We start from the raw sequence: 21,122 nt of genomic DNA, 5'->3' as shown, positions 1-21,122 counted from the left end.
GGTCACCTAATCCAAAGCATTCCATCAAGCAAAGATGATCGGTCAAGCAAGTGGTGATGTGGGTAAAATTTTAATATTTTTGAAACCCCAAAAAGTATTGTTTAGTTGTAGATCTTTCTACTATGCACTTTAGGTGTTTGATGAAATGTCTTAATTAAAGACTCAATTAGGTAAAGATAATTTATTATTTGTATTTTTACTCAATTAGATATAGACGTGTATCTTGAATCTTAATCAAATGAGGATACTTCCAAGAGGTTTTGTGGGCCTGTTTATGTCATCGTCTCTCTTCTTATTTCTGAGATTCCAAGAATAAAGAACACAAAGTCTTTGTTACGTTAAAATGTTTTTGTATATGTGTAATGTTCTCTGTTTCTAAATCTCTTTGTGTGATGTATAGATGATACAAAAAAAAGAAGCCAGTTTTGCATTTAGCTTGAATCAAAAGGTATGATCATGGCATTCATGTACTTTCTTCTTCTTTTATTTTTCACCATGTAGTTTTAGATGTTTCTGAGAAATGTTTTTATTTATTTATTTATTTTCAAGCAGGCTACAAATGAGTGGTTAAAACAGGTTAGTACTGATGCATAGAGCCATAACCTATAGAAACTATACCCATCGGTATGTTTTTTCAGCTAATTATATACCTAGTGAAAGTTGCACATAGTTCTAAGAGTTTAAAATTTATCATTTTAAAACTATTTATTTATTGCCCTTGCAGCTTCTCATAAGATACAAATTGGTTTTGTATCTGATTTTATACTATGTCTTAAAAGTTCAATTGTATAACATTGCAACATGGATCCTGTATTGGAGGAGTATATGTGAAGTTCATAATTGCATGTGATACAGAGCAAGTGAATCACTCTTCTGCACAAGCCATATTTTGTGTGCCACAGACATTACATATTGTAAGTTTCTCCAGTTGATATTTTTAAATGGTTAATGTTGTCATCAGTTGCTGAGCTTTTGTTCAAAGATTCCTTCTGATACTGGTATGATGGTTAATCATTTTCTTATCAGTTGCACTGATAAGATTCTTTATTGAAATCATGCTACAACCTTCAAGAACTCATATTCACTGGGTTAAAAGGTTGTCTCATTTTCAAAAATTGTTACAATTTAGTGTAACTTCAAATCCTTTTGTTCAATCACAATGTAATGTGTTTGACTTTGCTGAACTTTTCGCTAACTCTGTCTTGTTATCATAAATTCATAATAACAGACATAAACATCTATCTTTAAGAACATGCGTTTATTATTATTATTATTATTTTTTATTTGAGTTTTTAATCTTTTTGTCAGTAAGGCTTATTGATGCCCAATTTTGTGTGTGGTTATTGCAGTGTAGGTTATTTTTTAAGGCTAAATGCAATAAATAACAACTTACTTTCATTTATTTGTCCTTTTTAGCATCCTTGTTTCATTTCTTCTACTACAAATATACACTTTAAGTTCCATCGAATCTCAATGATTACAAAAGATTATATGAGCCTATGACCCTGTTTGTGTATTTCCATAAATACCCCTCTGTTCCTAAAACTTGTGCTCTTCAGGAAATGATGGGATTAACATACTTCATGTCGAGTCAATCAAAAAAAGATGTGCTTTTAATTTAGCGAATTGGGACATTAGGGAAGGAAATTCCACAAGGTGTGGCTGTGGTCTTTGGTGGGTTGAAATGTTTATCTTCTTATCTCTGATGAGGTAATATTCAATTCTTGTTGGTGAATAAAATTATTATATATGAGTATTTTGTTAAAAAAAAAATTCCATTTTTGCAGGACCTCTTCATTCAGCTGTGGTGCTTGAACAGTCCAATTTAACAACTTTGAATACATTGAAGTTGCTTGTAATTGAAATAAGTCTCCCTATAGATGCTGGGATGGGGCCCATATATGAAAGGTCTAACCAGATAAATTTATGTACTATAATTTGATCATGTTTATTTGTTATTAACATTCTCTGAGGTTTTAAAGTGCATTTGTGTATTCCTTAAGGCAAAATATGTTTATCATTTTTTTAAAATGTGTTCTACTGATTTCAGGTATATCATTCCCTTCTCTTTACTTATATAGTGGAGGATTCTGGGAGTGTCTTGTCTTGTTACAGTTCAACAATATGTCCTTATCGTCAAAAGGGAATATTTTTGCAATTTTGGTCCTTATTTCATGGTTTCATAACACTTTGGTAACTGGGTCGTCACCTATATGTTAAATCTCTTTCATTTCCATTTTCACGGATCATGATGAAATTTCAACAAAAAATGTGGTACTCATTTCATTGTGTGATAATGTGTATTGTTTGGTCTTTGGGTCTCAACTTCAAACAGCCCATATGTTAAATTTATGAAAATGACTATTTTGCCTATGTCTTCTTCATCTCTTCCATTTCCATGTTCAAGGAGCATAATTTAACCTCAAAAAGCTTCATTAAAAAATTATGTCATACATTTAAGGAGCATAACTATACCCTAATCCCCAAAAAGATTCTCTAAAAAATAAATAAAGTACATTACAGGTTGAAAATATAATTTCAAGTATGCTGCAAATATGGATAAAGAATAAAGTACATTGCTAAAAAAAATGTAAGTACGTTGCTATTATGGGTAAAAAAAGTACGTTGCTATGGGTAAAAACTAATGAACATTGCCTATATTGGAAAAAAGAATAAAGTATGTTGCTTTTCCAAGAAAGCTGCCTTTTTGTATACTCGTATAAAAATTAAGAGAAAAATAAATTAAATAATGCTATTTATGTTATACAGTGGTCAAGCTTTTTGGATTATGAAGGCTGAGTCATGGATCCAGATGCTTTAAAACAGAGAATATTCTATAGGGGCAAAAAGAGGTTTTTATATTTTGGTGAAATTTACCTTTTGGCTAATTTTAACTAAATCTGTTCATGACATGTAGTTCCAGGTTTATGCATTCTTGGTGGGATCTTATTCATACCATTCAACATATACAGCGAGTCAGTATATTGTCTAAGTTAAAACATCAGAGTACATGATTGACTATCAAAACCCAATAGCAGGTAAATGACTATTTTGCCCTCCAAGTTCTATCACTCAATTATTGTATTTATTGCAATTTCATGTTGCAGAGTATAAAAGGTTTACAAAAATTAGAGGAAGGAAGGGTTTGATTGAGAAAGATGTGGTATGAAAATAACCATACATTTCAAATTATTTAAAATGTGGTTTTTTATTTAAGTATTTTATTTTTGTTTTTAAGGTAAAGGACTGACAGCTCATTGTTGACTTACTCATCCTACAATTTTGATCTCGGTTATTGCCAGGTAACATGCCACTATTATTATTTATAGTGTAAATTACAATTTCGTCCTTGTGATATTTCAAAAGTTATGGTTTTCATCTAGATATTTCATTTGTTGCACAATTGGTCAATAAAGTATAGTTTTGTTGAAAGTTTTCTCACTGGTGGTACTGTTGGTGTTGCAAAATGTTCGTGAAGTCCAAGTGAAATATGACTATTTTGTCCCTCTCTTTTTATCCTTCATCCTGTAAACCAAAAATTCCTCAACTATAATCTTAAACTCTAATCAAACCAATACCCAAAAATTAAGCTAAAACTAAAACAAAATTAAGATCCAAGGTACCAACAACTTTTAAAAAAAAAAAAAAAAACAATACCATGATTTTTCTTTAATTTTTGGGCGTTGCTTGAATTTGGTTTGATTTTTATGATTTAAGATGAAGAAGATTGAGAAGATGAAGATAAGGGCAAAAAAAGTCATTTTACTTTATCTAATTAGTCATTTTACTTTGTGTTATTTATTTATTTATTATACACACAATATTTTGCTAATAATTGAAATAAAGAGTTTTTATCTCACAGAGCATGAGTGATCTCTCTATTTCTCGTCCATTTATTTTTTGTTTTGTTGGTTTTTTGAAGCAGGTCACCTAATAGAAAGCACCCATCAAATGAAGATGATTGGTCAAACAACAGTTAAGTTTAAATAGTCTTGAAACCCAAAAAAGTATTGTTTAGTTGTAGATTCTTCTTCTGTGCACTTTAGGTGTTTAATGTTATTAGAGATTCAATCAGGGAAAGAAAATTTATTGTTTGTAGTATTAACTCAATTAGAAATAGAAGTATATTTTGCTTCTAACTAAAAGTTGCATATAAAATTGTGTGTTTCTGTTTAATTAAGTTAGGTTTTCTTTCTAATTAATATACGTTAGGCTGAAGTGTAAAATTTTCATATTTGAAACAGATTTTGATCATCATTGCTACAAAAATATGTGGACTTATGTTTGTAATTTTCTTACTGCAGGATTTTTAGAGATTGAAAATTGTATTTTGGGGGCATGAGGAAAGTAAGCTTGAATCTTAATCAAATGAGGATACTTCCAAGAAGTGTTGTGATTTTTTTAACAATTTATATGCTGAGCTTTTTGTTCCGAGGCTACTACAAAGTTATATTTTTAATCAAAAAGGTGATTTCCGTCTTCTATCCACTGAACTACAAAAGATATGAGTCTATAACTCTGTTTGGTTATTTCCATAAATACCCATCCGTTCCTAAAATTTATCTGCAGGAAATGATGGGATTAACATACTTCATGTTGAATCAATCTAAAAAGATGCTTAGGTTGCGTTTAGTTGCGGAAAAATGGGCCATTTTTCGGAAAAAATTTCCAATAAAAATGAAAATTTTGAAAACGCATTTAGTTCGTCTATTTTTCTAAATTTTTCATGGAAAATGAAAATTTTCCGTTTTCTAAAATTACAAAGAAGTTGGAAATTTTTGGAAAACCGATAATCATTGTTTTCCACATTTTTCTAATTCCAAAATTTTTCTAAAATATAAACACACCCACACCCACACCCACCCTATCCACTTCTTTCTATTACATTATCGTACTTTCAACTCTTTCTTATTAAGACATTGCACTTTGAAAATTTTACCCAATTCACACATTTACCCTTTTGGCAAATTTTAAATAAATCTGCTATCGACATGTAATTCCAGGTTTGGGCAATTTTAGTAGGATCTTCTTCATACAATTCAACATATGCAAATATGCAGTATGTTGTCTCAGTTAAAACATCAGAATACATATCTGTCAAAAACCAATGGAAGGTAAATGACTATTTTGCCCTCCAACTTCTGTCACCCACGTATTATATTTATTGCAATTTATGTTGCAGAGTATTTCTCCGGAACAGGCTAAAAGGTTTACAAAAGTTAGAGAAAGGGAGGGTTTGATCGAGAATGATGTGGTATGAAAATAACCATGCATTTCAAATTATTTAAAATGTTGATTTTTATTTTAAGTATTTTATTTTTGTTTTTAAGGTAAGGACTTGACAGCTCATTGTTGTTCTATGAGGGTGATGATAATCCAAATATATGCATTTTGCATGATATACTGTTGACTTACTCGTTCTACAACTTTGATCTTCGTTATTGCCAGGTAACATGCCACTATTATTATTTATAGAGTAAATTACAATTTCGTCCTTGTGATATTTCAAAACTTATGGTTTTCATCTAGATATTTCGTTTGTTGCACAACAGGTCGATAAAGTATGACTATTTTGTTGAAACTTTTCTCCCTGGTGGTACCGATGGTGTTGCAAAATGCCATTGAAGCCCAAGTGAAATATGACTATTTTGCCCCCGTCTTTTTATCCTTCATCCTATATACCTAAAATTCCTCGATCTCTATCTTAAACTCTAATCAAACCAAAATCCAAAAATTAAACTAAATCTAAAACAAAATTAAGATCCAGGGTACCAAAAAACTGAAGGAAAAAACAGAAAACTAAAGGTTGTTAGGCTAGATTTTTTTTTTCAATTTTTTTTATCTTGATTTTGTTTTAATTTTTGGGTGTTGATTTAATTTTGTTAGGTTTTTATGATTTAAGATGAAGGAGATTGAGAAGATGAAGATAGGGAAAAAAGCCATTTTACTTAAGACTAATGAGTCATTTTATTTAAACAATTTTTTACACCTTTAGTGCCAGGGATGAACATTGCAAAAAAACTAAATTTGATTGTTAACTATTTGTGGATTTTTAGTTATACACAATATTTTGCTAATATTTGTAAGAAACAATTTTTTTTTTCTCACAGGGCCTGAGTGATCTTTCTCCAATATCATTATTCATCACGAAAGATGAATCACAAGCTTTCTGGTAGTTTTTTTTTTTTAATGGAAAGATTAGGTCCAAATTAACCGTGATCAAGGTATTGCAGTTTTTGTATATCTGAATAATTAAATAGATAATTTTGTTTTACTATTATTCATTATCGAATATCAATGATTCTGGAAACAATAGATGAATGATTTATCAATCTTCTTAGAGTAATATTACTGAGTGTTGTGTAGCTGATTTTTTCAAAAATATTCTGTGAAGCACAAATTCCCTTACATTACTCTGATATTCTTAGTTCCAATTCCTTTGACAAATTGCATTCATTACTCTGCAACAAGAAAAGGTTTTAGAAATACATAACATTTTTATGGTGGAGAAAAGGAAAAGAAGATGCTTCTGCGAATCAAAGTTAACCTTAACACTATAAAACACTTGATGCTTTTTATGTTCTTATTTAGCTTTTCTGTGTTAATGTTTAAAGGTACATTATTGAATCTCAAAAAAGGGTGTTGGGTCTTCATGTTATGAACTTGCTTTATCAAATTGCCACTGATTACAACCTGACAAAGCATGGAAACAATATGTAAGTGAACAGGTAGCTCTATGACCCTGTTTGTGTATTTCCTGAAATACCCCTCTGTTCCTAAAACCTGTGCTTTATTTTTTATCTTCAGGAATTGATGTGCTTTTTTATCAAAAAAAAAAATGTTGAATATTGCATGAAAACGCCATCAGAGCTTATTTGGTACACCTGGTACAAATTATATTTGTTATTTAGTCAATTCTTTTTATTGAACAGCATTTTAATTGTTCCATGATTGTTTTTTTTTTTTTTATCAACTCTAGATTTCATATTCATATACACATATTCTTACATTGACTTTATTTAGAAGCCCACATCTTGTATCTTTATGTTGTACCTATTTTTAATATGTTCCATGGCTCATCAAATAGTTTGCCTCATGGATAATTTGACAATTCATTTTTGATGGAAAATGTCCTATTCCTCCAAAGTACTATTTTAGCGTATGTTGTTATAGTATAGTAGTAAGATAATATACACATATGATTTTGATGTCAGACAAAATTTTTTATACCATAACATAAAAGCAGTACCATTTTCTGATATTACATTCTTTTGTGCTATAATTTGATCTTGTTTAATTGATATTAAACATCTCTGAAATTTTCATGTGCCATAAGGGGAAATTTATTTCTCATTCTAGTCCCTCCTCTTTACTTCTGAAATTTATTTCTCATTCTTGATACAGTTAAACAACATGTTCTTATTGTCAGGTTGCTACCGTTTATCCTTCTCAGACCATGAAGCCTTTGATCATCCTGTTACATGTAAGTTTTTAAAGTCCATTGTTTCTCATTTTCACATTAAAATTACATGGTTTTGTTTATGTAAGTACATTTCCTGTGATACAATCTGTTTTTTAATTTTTTTTTATCAAGTAAAACTTGAATGACATGGAGTTTTTCATAAAGTACAGTTTTCTCCTCCATTTATTTTTTGTTTTGTTGGTTTTTTGAAGCAGGTCACCTAATAGAAAGCACCCATCAAATGAAGATGATTGGTCAAACAATAGTTAAGTTTAAATAGTCTTGAAACCCAAAAAAGTACTGTTTAGTTGTAGATTCTTCTTCTGTGCACTTTAGGTGTTTGATGAAATGTTTTAATGTTATTGGATTAAATTATTGAGCTATTAGAGATTCAATTGGGGAAAGAAAATTGATTGTTTGTAGTTTTAACTCAATTAGAAATAGAAGTGTATTGGGTTCTAATTAATATACGTTAGGCTGAAGTGTTAAATTTCCATATTTGAAACAGATTTTGATTGTCATTGCTACAAAAATATATGGACTTATGTTTGTAATTTTCTTACTGCAGGATTTTTAGAGATTGAAAATTGATTTTTGGGGGCATAAGGAAAGTAAGCTTGAATCTTAATCAAATGAGGATACTTCCAAGAGGTGTTGTGATTTTTTTAACAATTTATATGCTGAGCTTTTTGTTTCAAGGCCACTACAAAGATACGCTTTTAGTTCCATTGAATCTCAAATAAGGGTGTTGGGTGATTTCTGTCTTCTATCCACTGAATTACAAAAGATATGAGTCTGTAACTCTGTTTGTTTATTTCCAGAAATACCCCTCTGTTCCTAAAAACTTGTGCTTATCTGCAGGAAATGATGGGATTAACTTACTTCATGTTGAATCAATCAAAAAAGATGCTGAATATTGCACAGAAACACCTTCAGTACTTATTTAGTATGCCTGGTAGATCTTTACATCAGGGAAGGAAATGCCTCATGGTGGATTGAAATGTTAAAATCAAGTGGTCAATTAATATAAAGAGGTGCTGATGTATACTTTCGTATCTCTGATGAGGTAATAATCAATTCCCTTTTGTGAATAAAAAGTATTATATATGGGATTTTTGTTAAAAAACTTCAGTTTTTTTTGTAGGAACCTCTTCATTCAGCTGTGATTATTGTTGTTGTTACCTTTTATTTTAGCCAAACGAATTATGTTAAGAAAGTATGGATTTCATCTCATTCTTTCTGGTGGTGATCTGTTGACCGTAAGACTATGAAGTTACTAAAAATAGAATTTCAAGAAAATCCAACAGAACTGAATTCCCAAACATGTCATGAAATGGAATCTCGAATTCCAACTCTGTCGGAATCCGCGAATCCATTTCTTAGGTGTGGTTTCTAACATGTCTATTATTGTTTCAATATGGCAGCTCATTGCACAACTACTTCAAACAAAACGACTGCTTCTGTTTCCACTGGATTCTGATCCAATTCAAAAAGTGGCAAGTAAATTTACTCTTCTACCCTCACAAACTACACTTCTAATTTGACAATTTAGAGAGTTTTTTTTGGGAAAAAGATGGGTCTTCTCTTTGAGAAGAATCCTCAATATATACTCCATACACAAGCTAATTATCAGCCTAAATTACAGATTTCTAGCCTATACATCAGCTTACTACAGTTATATACAATTATTAATCATAAAAGCCTGTGAATTTGATAATTGCATGTGATACAGAGAAACTAAGGTATTGGCAGAAATGAAAACACACTTACAATATGAGGCACTTGTTCTATATCAGCATGTTGTTCTATTGTAATCCCAAGAACAACCTAGGGCATGTTTGGTTCATGGATTCCATAGAAATTTGAAGGAATTGGAATGGGAGATTCCTTGAGTTACACGTTTGGTTGACAAAATGGATGGAATTGGATCCCATCAGATTCCCCCAAAATTTGTATTCGAAGGATTTCATCATTCCTATTGTTTCTTCATTTAAAAAAAAAATTATAACTTTAGTTTTAAATCGTCTTTACTTATGCTGCAAATGTAGCAAACAGAAGTTAATGCCCAATGCTTCTTCACAAGCCATATTGCATATTGTAAGTTTCACCTGACAGTTAATACTTTGAAATGGTTAAAACTGTGATCAGTTGCTAATCAGTTTGACATTTCAGTTCAGTTGCTGAGCTTTTTGTCAGAGATTCATTTTAAATTATTTATTTACTTGTGGTGGAGAAAAGGGAAAGAAGATGCTCCCGAGAATCAAAGTGTTATATAACATGACTATAAAACACTTGATGGTTTTTTAAGGTACAAATTTAGTTCCCTTCAAATCTCAAAAAAGGGTGTTGGGTGATTATGACTTCATGTTACGAAATTATGAAACTCAGCCTTCTATCCACTGATTACAAAAGATATGAGTCTATGACCCTCTGTTTCTATATTCCCAGTAATACCCCTCAGTTTCTAAAACTTGTGCTTATTTATTATCTTCAGGAAATGATGAGCCATTTTTATTAAAAAAAAATGGTGAATAAAGCAGTTATTGCTATCTGTGTATCAGAAGGTGGATTGAAGTTACCTAATTTTCCCTTATACATACATACATACATACATGTTCATATCAGTTTATCTTTCTTATTTGTTAAACATACTGAGATTCTTCAGTTGCCAAAGCAGACAGATTAAGGAGAAGCACATCAAAATGGTAAATTCTTTTGGTAGCAATTAACAATTTTAAACAGTACAAAAATCAACTTCTTTCTTTATGATGTTTGGCAAGCCATAATATTAAAATAGAAAAGGCAGTAGGAAGTAACCAAGTTCATTTTATTCCATTGTTGTAAAGAAAATAAGCATTCTATCAGATTGGTTCATTAATTTTTAGTCCATTTTTTCCTTTATAGATTTCCTTCCAGGTTCTTGAATTTTGAAATCTGATATATTAGCATATCCAACTGCTTTTGGAAAAAAGCTTATGCCAGATGGTGTATTGTTCCTGATATAAGGCACATAACCTTTTTCTTTTTTCCTTTTCAATAAGTGTTGCACTGATAAATTGCTACTTGGATTTGTTGTGTCTATCTATGCTTAACTTGATAAAAAATGCTTTCACTTTCATTTAGCGAAGAATTCAATCTATTTTAATATGTTAAAAATTCTCTTAATTTGAAAGTTATTGATGGTAGATGATATGGTAGTATGTATTCTTTTTGGAGGTTCCCTTGCCTCCTATATGCATATATAATTGTGATTCGATAGTGAAAGTTCGTATGCTGTTCTTTTCAGTAACTGAAATTTATGGATACAAAAATGGAGATTATGGAGGAGGGAGCATGAAGTCCAAGTGAAATGACTATTTTGTCTCTCTCTTTTTTCTCCTTCATCCTCTAAAACTAAAATTCCTCAATCTCCATCTTAAACTCTAACTGAACCAAAACCCAAAAAATTAAACTAAAACTAAAACAAAATTAAGATGATGGGTACCAACAAACTGAAGAAAAAAAAAACAGAAAGCCAAAGGTTGTTAGGTTAGATTTTTTTTTTTTTTTTTTTTAAATCTTGTTTTTGTTTTAATTTTTGGGTGTTGATTGAATTTAGTTAGGTTTTCATGATTTAAGATGCAAGAGATTGAGAAGATGAAGATAAGGGAAAAAAATCCATTTTACTTGAAACTAATTAGTCATTTTATTTAAACAATTTTTTTACACTGTTAGTGCCAGGGACGAACGTTGCAAAAAAACTAAAATTTATTGTTAATTATTTGTGGTTTATTTTTGTTATACACAATATTTTGCTAATATTTGTAAGAAACAATTTTTTTTTTTCTCACAGGGCTTGAGTGATCTCTAAGCTTTCTGTTTTTCTTTTTTTTTTTTTAATGGAAAGATTAGGTCCAAATTTCAACCGTGATCAAGGGTATTTTGGTCATTTAATATAAAAAGCGTAATGAAATTGGAAACGCCTGCCCTCAAGAATGGTTGAAGTCCATCAAATTTGAAATTTGAAGGACAGTTAAATTCTGTCCAAATTTTCAACCAAATGCACCATTGAATGGAATCTCGAATTCCAATTCCCTTGAAATCCACAATTCCAATTTTTGGCTGCGAAGCAATAACTAAAAATGGAATTTCAAGAAAATCCAACATAACTGAATTTCGTCCCAATTGTCAACCAAACACGTCATGAAGTGGAATCTCGAATTCCAACTCTGTTGGAATCCACGATTCCATTTCTTAGCTGCGGTTTCTAACATGTCTATTATTGTTTTGATATGGCAGCTCATTACACAACTACTATAGAATGGAAAATATTCTGATTTGATTTCCTTTTTTTATTCCTAGATTAGTGCTTAGATTAGTGGCTTTTTTTCTTATGTTATGCCTATTTAGGCCTTTGTTTTTCAATTGTCAATAATGAAAAAAATAAAGAACAAAGTTTATTTGGTATCAAAGCGGGTTATATGAGCCGCTCACTCAAAAACCCTAAAATCAAAGAATCGTCATGATCAAGGATAAATCGACAATTGATCAAATAAGGGCAATGCGAGGTTTGTGGAAAACATGGTCACAAAAGTGATGATTGCTTCAAAATCATAGGCTATCCAGAGTGGTAGTCAGGAAGGGTAAGACAACAACAAAAGACAAAGATCAAGGCGACTAATGTGGAAACCAAAAGAAGTCCTATATCGGGCCTGAACAACGAACAGTATCAACAATTTCTAAATATTTTTGCACAAAAGAACAAGAAGTTGAAGAATGTGTACCAATAGTTGCCAACACGATACGGAAGGCCTAATGATTGGATCACAGACTCGGGTGCAACCGAGCACATCACCCACAGAGCCGATTGGTTTAAAAGCAAAATAGAGACCACACATGAGTTATTAGTTACTATACCAAATGGTGACTCAATTCCTATTGAAGGAAATGGTGTTTGCAACTTGCCTAACGGGTTGTGAATCAAGGGCACCCTACATGTTCCAAAGTTTACATGTAATTTGTTGTCAGTTAGCCGATTGGCAAGGGATCTTCGGTGTGCAATAACTTTCTTTGCGGACTTCTATGTTATGTAAAACATACATACAAATAAGCTAATTGGAGTAGGTAAATACATAAAGGGGCTTTATCAAATGGAGACTGTAGGAAGCGAGAGGATGGCTATAATAACCACCGTTGATGTGTGGCACAAACGATTAGAGGAAAGTATCGAACTCCATCCCTCACATGAGCGAACTATTTCTTAACCATTGTTGACAACTTCAATCGGTCTTTGTGGATGTTTCTTTTAAAACATAAATCATAAGCCAGTGATTACTTGATTTCTTTCCACAAGATGATCAAGACTCAATTTAAGAAAATTGTCAAAAGGGTTCAGTGTGATAATGGTGGAGAGTTTACATCAAATCGAATGGTCAGTTTCTACACCGAGCATAGAATTTTACTTGAGACCACTTGCCCACACACACCATAACAAAACGGTGTGGTTGAATGAAAACACCATCACCTTCTCGAAACCACTAAGGCGTTCAAGTTTGAAGCAAAGTTACCCTCGAAATAAGACATCGTATGAGATTATTTCAAGTTTGAATCAAAATTCTTCCATGTTATCATAGTAGTGAAACAGGAGGTGATAAGTTCAAGGACTGGGGAGACCAGGAGTGTTTTTGGGTTACCTTTCGGGGACGAAGGGCTATAAAGTTTATGATATGGAGCATGGCAAAATAATTGTGTCGAGGAATGGCAGGTTCTTTTAAAATATGTTTCCATACAACACTGATGCATCCCATGACAAAGATAACGAACACGAGATTTTTGACTTCCCAATATGGTATCATGATGATCATGCTGACAAAACCATAAAAGAGAAGTATATAGGGGTAACAACCCTAGAAGTGATGTGGTAGAAAACATACATGGGGATGAAATACCCATGAAAGTTGAACCTGATTATGATGAAGGTCAAGAACACGACACATAACAACCCACTATAACTGATCCTATCATCCAAACAGAAGACACGAGTGTGGTGAATGATGACACGTTAAGAGAAAAGAGAATTAGAAGGCAACCTGCTCGATTCAATGATTATGTCGTCAAGCTCCCACCATCAATTGCTCAAACTTCACTCGTCATAGATCAAGAATCCTGGACAATACACTATAGCTAATTTTGTTTCATATGAAAAATTATCTGATTCTTACAAAGCCTTCTTGGCTGCCATCAGTTTAATTGATGAGTTGAAGACTTTCAAACAAGCAACACAAGATGAGAATCGGAAAGAAGAAATGAAGAAGGAGATACACGCTCTTGAATCAAATGGCACGTGGATTCTTGAGAACTTACCTGAGGGAAAACATGCCATAGATTCCAAGTGGGTATACAAGATAAAGTACAAGCCGAAAGGGGAGATAGAGAGGTACAAAGCTAGATTGTAGCAATGGGCTTCACCCAAATGGAAGGAGTTGACTACCATTAAACATTTTCTCCGGTTGCAAAGCTTGTTACGGTTCAAACTATCTTGGTGGTTGCAGTAAAGATGAACTAGATGATACACCAGTTAGATGTTAATAACGCTTTTCTACATGGTGATTTGAACGAGGAGGTTTATATGAAAATTCCACAAGGCTTTGAAAAGGGACAAAGGTTTGTAAGCTAAGGAAGTCGTTATATAGGTTAAAGCAAACGTCCAGAAATTGGTACCAAAAGTTTACATCAACTTTAAACGAAGTGGGTTTTAAACAATCACATGTTGATCATTCCCTTTTCATATACAAAACCAACAATTCCTTTGTGGCAGCTCTCTTATATGTGGACGATGTTATTATCATAAGTGATGACTCTAAGAAAATTAAGGGAACAAATACATTTCTTGATGAGAAATTTAGCATCAAGGATCTTGGTGCACTAAAATATTTTCTAGGAATCGAAGTTGCCTGTACAAGAGAAGGACTAGTTCGTAGTCAAGAAAAATATGTGATGGATATTCTGAAGGATAGTGGAATGATGGGGTGCAAACTAAGTTCCTTTCCCATGGAACGAAATTCAAAACTTAAAAGGGATGATGAAGAAGTGTGTGTTGATGTTAGCAAATATCGAAGTTAGTAGGTAGACTCCTTTACCTACAAGCAACCAGACCAGACATCGCATATTCAGTCAACGTATTAAGTTAATTTGTGGCTAATCCACGACAATGTCATATGGAGGCAACTGAGTTTTGAGGTACTTGAAATCTACTTTAGGGCAAGGAATTTTACTCCCAAAGGAGGGTGGTACAAGCCTTGTTGCTTACATAGATTCATATTGGCTTGGCTGTCGAGAAGATCAAGAACTGGTTTTTTACTCCTTCTAGGAGGGGCACAAATATCTTGGAAATAAAAAAAGCAATCAGTCGTATCAAGATCTTTGGCAGAAGCCGAGTATCAGACGATGGAAACCACGATCAATGAGGTTCTTTGGATACTGTGGATTTTGAAGGAGTTGGATGTTGATCAGAATCATCCAACTCAATTATTTTTTGACAACCTAGCCGTGAAGCACAACTAATAACCCGATTTTTCATGAACGTACAAAACACGTTGAGATGGATTGCTACTTCATAAGAGAACGATTAGAGTCAAAGGAGGTTGAGCCATTATATGTTAATTCTAAAGACCAGATTGCAGATTTGTTCACAAAGGCCCTTGGTGGTAGTGGTGCTAGACAATTGAAGCTTCTACTTGACAAGTTGAGCGTTTGTAATCTACACGCTCCATCTTGAGGGGGAGTATAGAATGGAAAATATTTTCTGATTTGATTTCCTTGTTTTATTCCTAGATTAGTGCCTTTCCTTTCTTATGTTTTGCCTATTTAGGCCTTTGTTTTCTAATTGTCAACAATGAGAAAATACAGAACAAAGTTTATAACTACTTCAAACAAAACGACTGCTTGATTTACTTTTTCTGTTTCCTCTGGATTCTAATACAATTCAAAAAGGCAAGTAAATTTACTCTTCTACCCTCACAAACTACACTACTAATTTGACAATTTAGAGAGTTTTTTTTTTTTGGGAAAAGATGGGTCTTCTCTTTGAGAAGAATTCTCAATATATACTTATCAGCCTAAATTATAGATTTATAGCAAATATATTTTGCTGATTAATCTGAAGCATAAAATTAGTATTGAATATATATGTGAATTTGATAATTGCATGTGATATAGAGCAACTAAGGTAAGACAAAAATGAAAAACACTTGCAAGATATATTTAAAGGGTACAAATTTAGTTCCTTTGAATCTCAAAAAAAGGTGTTGGATGATTATGACTTCATGCTATGAAATTACTTACGAACATGCTTTATCAAATTAACGCCTTCTTTCCATTCCATTGATTACAAAAGATATGAGTCTATGACCTTCCTTGTGCTTATTTATTATTTTTAGGAAATGATGAGCTTTACATGATATTAGATAAATGTTATTATAAGTATTAGACATCAATTACATATTTATATTCTAGAGGGATCATAGTGTAAATATATATATTATTAATACCTTATGTAATCGACACATCTATCCTAATAAATAAAGATGATTTTTGCCAAATGTCAACTTCTCATTAAATTTGACACATGCCATTTTTTGAAAGTTTTAGAATTCTTTTTTTTCCACTTGTCATTTTTATATGTTTTTTATTCAAACTCCATCAATCAAATGCCGCATCATATTAATTAATTTTATTAATATATTAATTAATATGTATTAGTATACATAGTAACCTTCCATTTGTGATAAGTAACCTTCTATTTGTATATATTAGTTAAAGACAAAATTACATAAATGGTCATTGTAGTTTGCCAAACACACAAACTCAATGATTGCTAATTATTATTTTTGACGGACGAACATGGTGCTGGTGGTTTCCAAAACATGCATGAATCGTCTTTTTTGCTTATAGCGTTACTTTTGGTCGTTTTAGGTAGGAGGGGTTGAGTTTGTGACCATAGGTAAACCATAGAGATCTTTTATTCAATTTTGTCTATATTTTATGTTTATGTGTTTATGACTTTTCCACCCCTTTAATTTTTAAAATGTCACTTTGACCCATTTCATTCTGAACTTTGTAAAATATTACTTTCACCCTCAATTTTCTGAACTTCCGTGTTTATCCTTCATGGTATATATAATTTGTTTTCTTTAATAACTTTTGTCCATTAACCAAAAAACTATTTTTACGTGTTTATATATATATATATATATATATATATATATATATATATATATATATATATATATATATATATATATATATATATATGTGTGTGTGTGTGTGTGTGTATACATTCAAGGTAATCAATGTTTCAATGTTATTTTTGGACTTTCATTCGTTAATTTTAAAAAATAAACTTACTTGCTTTTTCTTTATGCACGTGCTGGTTTAAGTTCAAGTTTGTCTACGTTTTGACGTTATTTATTTATTTATATATTTATGTTTTCGTGCTTAATTTTATGTACTTTTTCTACGAATGAGTTGAGTCACATATAATAACATTCATTATGAACTTTAAAAAATGTATTATATTTCAATTTAATTCTATGTTTCGAAGCAATTTTTTTTTACGTTTTCATGCTTAATTTTATGTGTGTTTTCTAAATATGAATCGGGTCACATATAATAATTTTCATGCGTTAACTTAAAAAAAATTAATTTTTATGTATTTGTCGATATAAATTCAATGTGGTTAACGTTTCAACGTAAATGTAGTACTTTCGTTCATTAATTTTACAAAAAAAAATACTTGCCTTTTTATTTACATGTCAATATAAAATTGAGTTTGTCTACATTTCAATGTAATTTTTTTTATGTTTTCATGCTTATTTTTATGTACATGCCTATTTTTTCGTACATTGGCTTTTATATATTTCGATGTATTGGCTATTATATTGATAGAAGTTATGTCAAAACGTAAAAAAAATAAGCACAAACAAAAAAATAACGAGGCTACAGGTTATAACATTGGATAAGCGTGTTACAGAAGCTGAGATGATTTCCGAAACTAATATAGGAAACCATATGTTTATTCCAAAAATGTCTTTGAAGCCTTTCAGATAAAATGCTTCTTTTTACATTTCAAAGAAAACAATTTCCACTAGCTTTATGCTTTGAGATGATAATAAACAAGAGTTAAGAACAATCGCTATCGAAGGTGATGGTTGTGTTTTAGATAAACAATTTTCACTCATGGATAGTTGTATGTTGCATTATTCAGAATTAAAAACATAAATGAATTAAATATATTAATTTAAGACAGTAACGGTAAACTTAGCAATATGACATTTGATGTTGTATTAAAAGAAGTTTTGGAAATCAGTGATTCATAAGAATTATTTACATTATATCAATAGTTTTTTATCAGTATAAATTCAATTACCCATTTATTCATGTTTTTATTGTATTTATTTCAAAAGTACACTTTAAAAAATGTTTAATTTTTACACCTTGATATTCAGTACAATTATTTAAAACACGTCAATAGTTTTTTTTTATTAATATAAATTGAATTACTTACTTATTTATCATTTCGTTTGTATTTATATCAAAATTTACTTAAAAAATATTTAATGTTTTCACCTTATATTTAACCTTTTTTTAACCAACGCGTGTAGTACACGAGCCTCACACCTAGGTCAAGATACAATATACAATTCACGTTTACCAAGTTTAACTTGGTATCAGAGCTTCTATTCCCAAACCCTAAAATTGGCACCACATCAACTAATATGGTATATAGGATTAACCACCATTCTTATACCCTCGGAATAACCGAACTGTCGAGGCTTGCGTAACCCCCGAACTACGTGAAAACCTCAAATCACATTCGATACCTGACCAAGCCTAAAGAACCGAACTTAGGTGTAGGGATGATAGCTTTCACAAGACGTCTCTATAGTATGCAAAGTGCATAGGAATTCAAAGAAAAGAAACATGAACAGTTGTGCAGGAGATTACCGCCAAATTCACAGAAAGGGTTTTGTTGGTCCCGCGATACGCTGCATATGAGGAGATGAGAAAGATGATATACCATGACATATGGAGAGAGGATATTAGGTAGTTCGTGAGCTTTTCGATGTGCAAGACCCTATATATATATATATATATATATATATATATATATATATATATATATATATATATATATATATATATATATGTTCAGGTTCATTTGAGACCATTCTAATTTTGTGAGACCGTGAGACAAAATCTAAAAATAATTTTAAAATGCAAAATAAATGGAAAAATCCAAAAATTCTTTTTTTAAATATTATTTTCAGAACATGATTAACTAAAAAAAATAAAAATAAAAAATTCCGTTTTTTTTTTGAAAAAATATTACACTGTACATATTCTAAAAAATAACTTTAAAATGCAAAATAAATGGAAAAATCTAAAAATTCTTTTTTTAAATATTATTTTCGGAACTTGAATTAACTAAAAAAAATTAAAAAAAATCCAGTTTTTTTTTGAAAAATACGTAAAATATTCTAATAGAATATTACAGTGTACATATTTTAAAAAATAATTTTAAAATGCAAAATAAATGGAAAAATCCAAAAATTCTTTTTTTAAATATTATTTTCGGAACTTGAATTAACAAAAAAAATAAAAAAATGTGTCTCACGGTCTCACAAAATTAGGCCGTCTCACATGAAACTAACCATATATATATATATATATACACACACACACACTTGGCGAATGCCCGCACGTTGCGCATATACACATATATAGTTGAAATCTTTACAAATATATGTTTTTTAAAATATAATAATAACGTTGTTGTTATATTTGTTATAATAATTCGTATACTAAATTGATATAATATATTGATTATTTTGAATTATATGATAATATATACATCTATTATAATTGCATAATATCAACCGTTTGAATAACTTCTACCTGCAAGTTACTCATGATTAAAATTAAATATAATATATGGTTTAATGTTATTTATAGTTGCTGTTATTGTTAATTATTTTTTAAAAATTTATTTGTTTAACGTTTTAATTTCTATCATTATAATTATTTAAAACATCAAACATTGTTTTCTGATTTTAAATGTAACATTATAATCATTTATATAGAGTTATTTTTAACTATTGTTATTGTATGTTATTTTAAGCTACTTATTTGATAACGTTTAACGATTATACAAATATCTTTAGGAAACATTTTAGTTAAATTGAGATTATAATTTAGTTTTTGCATTTAACAATACAATTTATCACTTGTAATTATTCACAAAATATTCATTGGGTTTTTTAAGTGGAACTGAAATTTATATTTAAATTGATACTGTAATGTTATATTTAAATTAACAATTTAAGTATTTTGTCCAAACTGTTCAAAAGTTGTAACTTTAAATTTATAATGGTTTACATACAATAACATATTAAATCTAATAAATTAAGTATAATCTGTTAAAAGTTACAGACATAACTTTATAAGTAGAAGTAAAGATGTTATTTTAATGCTGAAATTTAGTTTATTTATGATTACACTTTAGGTTTGATATTTATTTAACCTTATTAACCAACTTATAGTCATCATTAGAAAGACACCACAATTTATCACTTTTAACTATTTACAAAATATTCTTTGGGTTGTTTAAGTTAAATTAAAATTTATATTTAAGTTGAATCTGTAATGTCATATTTAAATTTATAATTTAAGTAGTTTATACAATTTGTTCAAAAGTTGTAGCTTTAAAATGATAATGGTTTACACCAAACAATATATTAAAACTAATAAATTAAATATAATATGTTAAAAGTTAAAAACATAACTTTATTAGTAGAAGTAAAGATATATTCTTTTAATATTGAAATTTACTTTATATATGATTACATTTTAGGTTTGATATTTATTTGATCTTATTAACCAACTAATAATCATTATTAGAAAGAATTGAAAAGTCTTGAGAGTTTCAAATGAATGTGGTGAAAGGAAAAATGTTTCCTTTATAAGTGTGTGTGTGTGTATATATATATATATATATATATATATATATATATATATATATATATATAGCTAAAAGATCAAATGAATACCATAAAAGCTTAAGAACCCTAAGAAGTACTTATTTTTACCTTATCATTAACATTAATTTTGTCTTTTATAATATTTTGATTTTTTAAGTTTTTTATAAATAGAAATAACACAATAAGGGCATAATGGTCTTTGTGTAAAATCCATTCTATAACTTTTGACCTGATAAAATTCTTTCATAATTAGGCAAGAACAAAAAAAATCTCTCATTTTCTTCAACCATTTTCAACCATCTCTGATGAACACCACCATATCCACCACCGCTGACGGTGACCTTACCCCCACCGACACCCTCATCACCGCCGCCGACGGGATTGAACCGTCGATACCTCTTCTTTTTGCATCTTCGGTATACCGTTGCCATCGACCACCACAGGTGAACTACCATCATCAGTTGTACAAGTTCCAATCAGTTCCTGATCTGTGATTTCAACCTCAGATATACAATATTTGCGTCTAGATCTACAATTTTCTACTACAAATCTATGAAGTTCCGGTGAGAATCCACCACCGTCGCCTCCTTATAAATCTGCTTCCTCTCCACCTTCTTCCATATCTGTGGTTCATGCTTCGTCAA

The 21,122-nt window shown here is 30.5% G+C and overlaps 1 pseudogene; it reads left to right on the top strand.

Moving 5' to 3' along the window:
• The first annotated feature begins 72 nt into the window (after positions 1 to 72).
• On the top strand, positions 73 to 12,650 carry LOC111887953 (uncharacterized; annotated as a pseudogene).
• Positions 12,651 to 21,122: the final 8,472 nt, after the last annotated feature.

The sequence above is a fragment of the Lactuca sativa genome, chromosome 5, assembly GCF_002870075.4.
Source record: "Lactuca sativa cultivar Salinas chromosome 5, Lsat_Salinas_v11, whole genome shotgun sequence".
Lineage (NCBI taxonomy): Eukaryota > Viridiplantae > Streptophyta > Magnoliopsida > Asterales > Asteraceae > Lactuca > Lactuca sativa.
The sequence above is the reverse complement of the archived record's forward strand: the minus strand, read 5'-3'. Positions and strand labels throughout refer to the sequence as shown.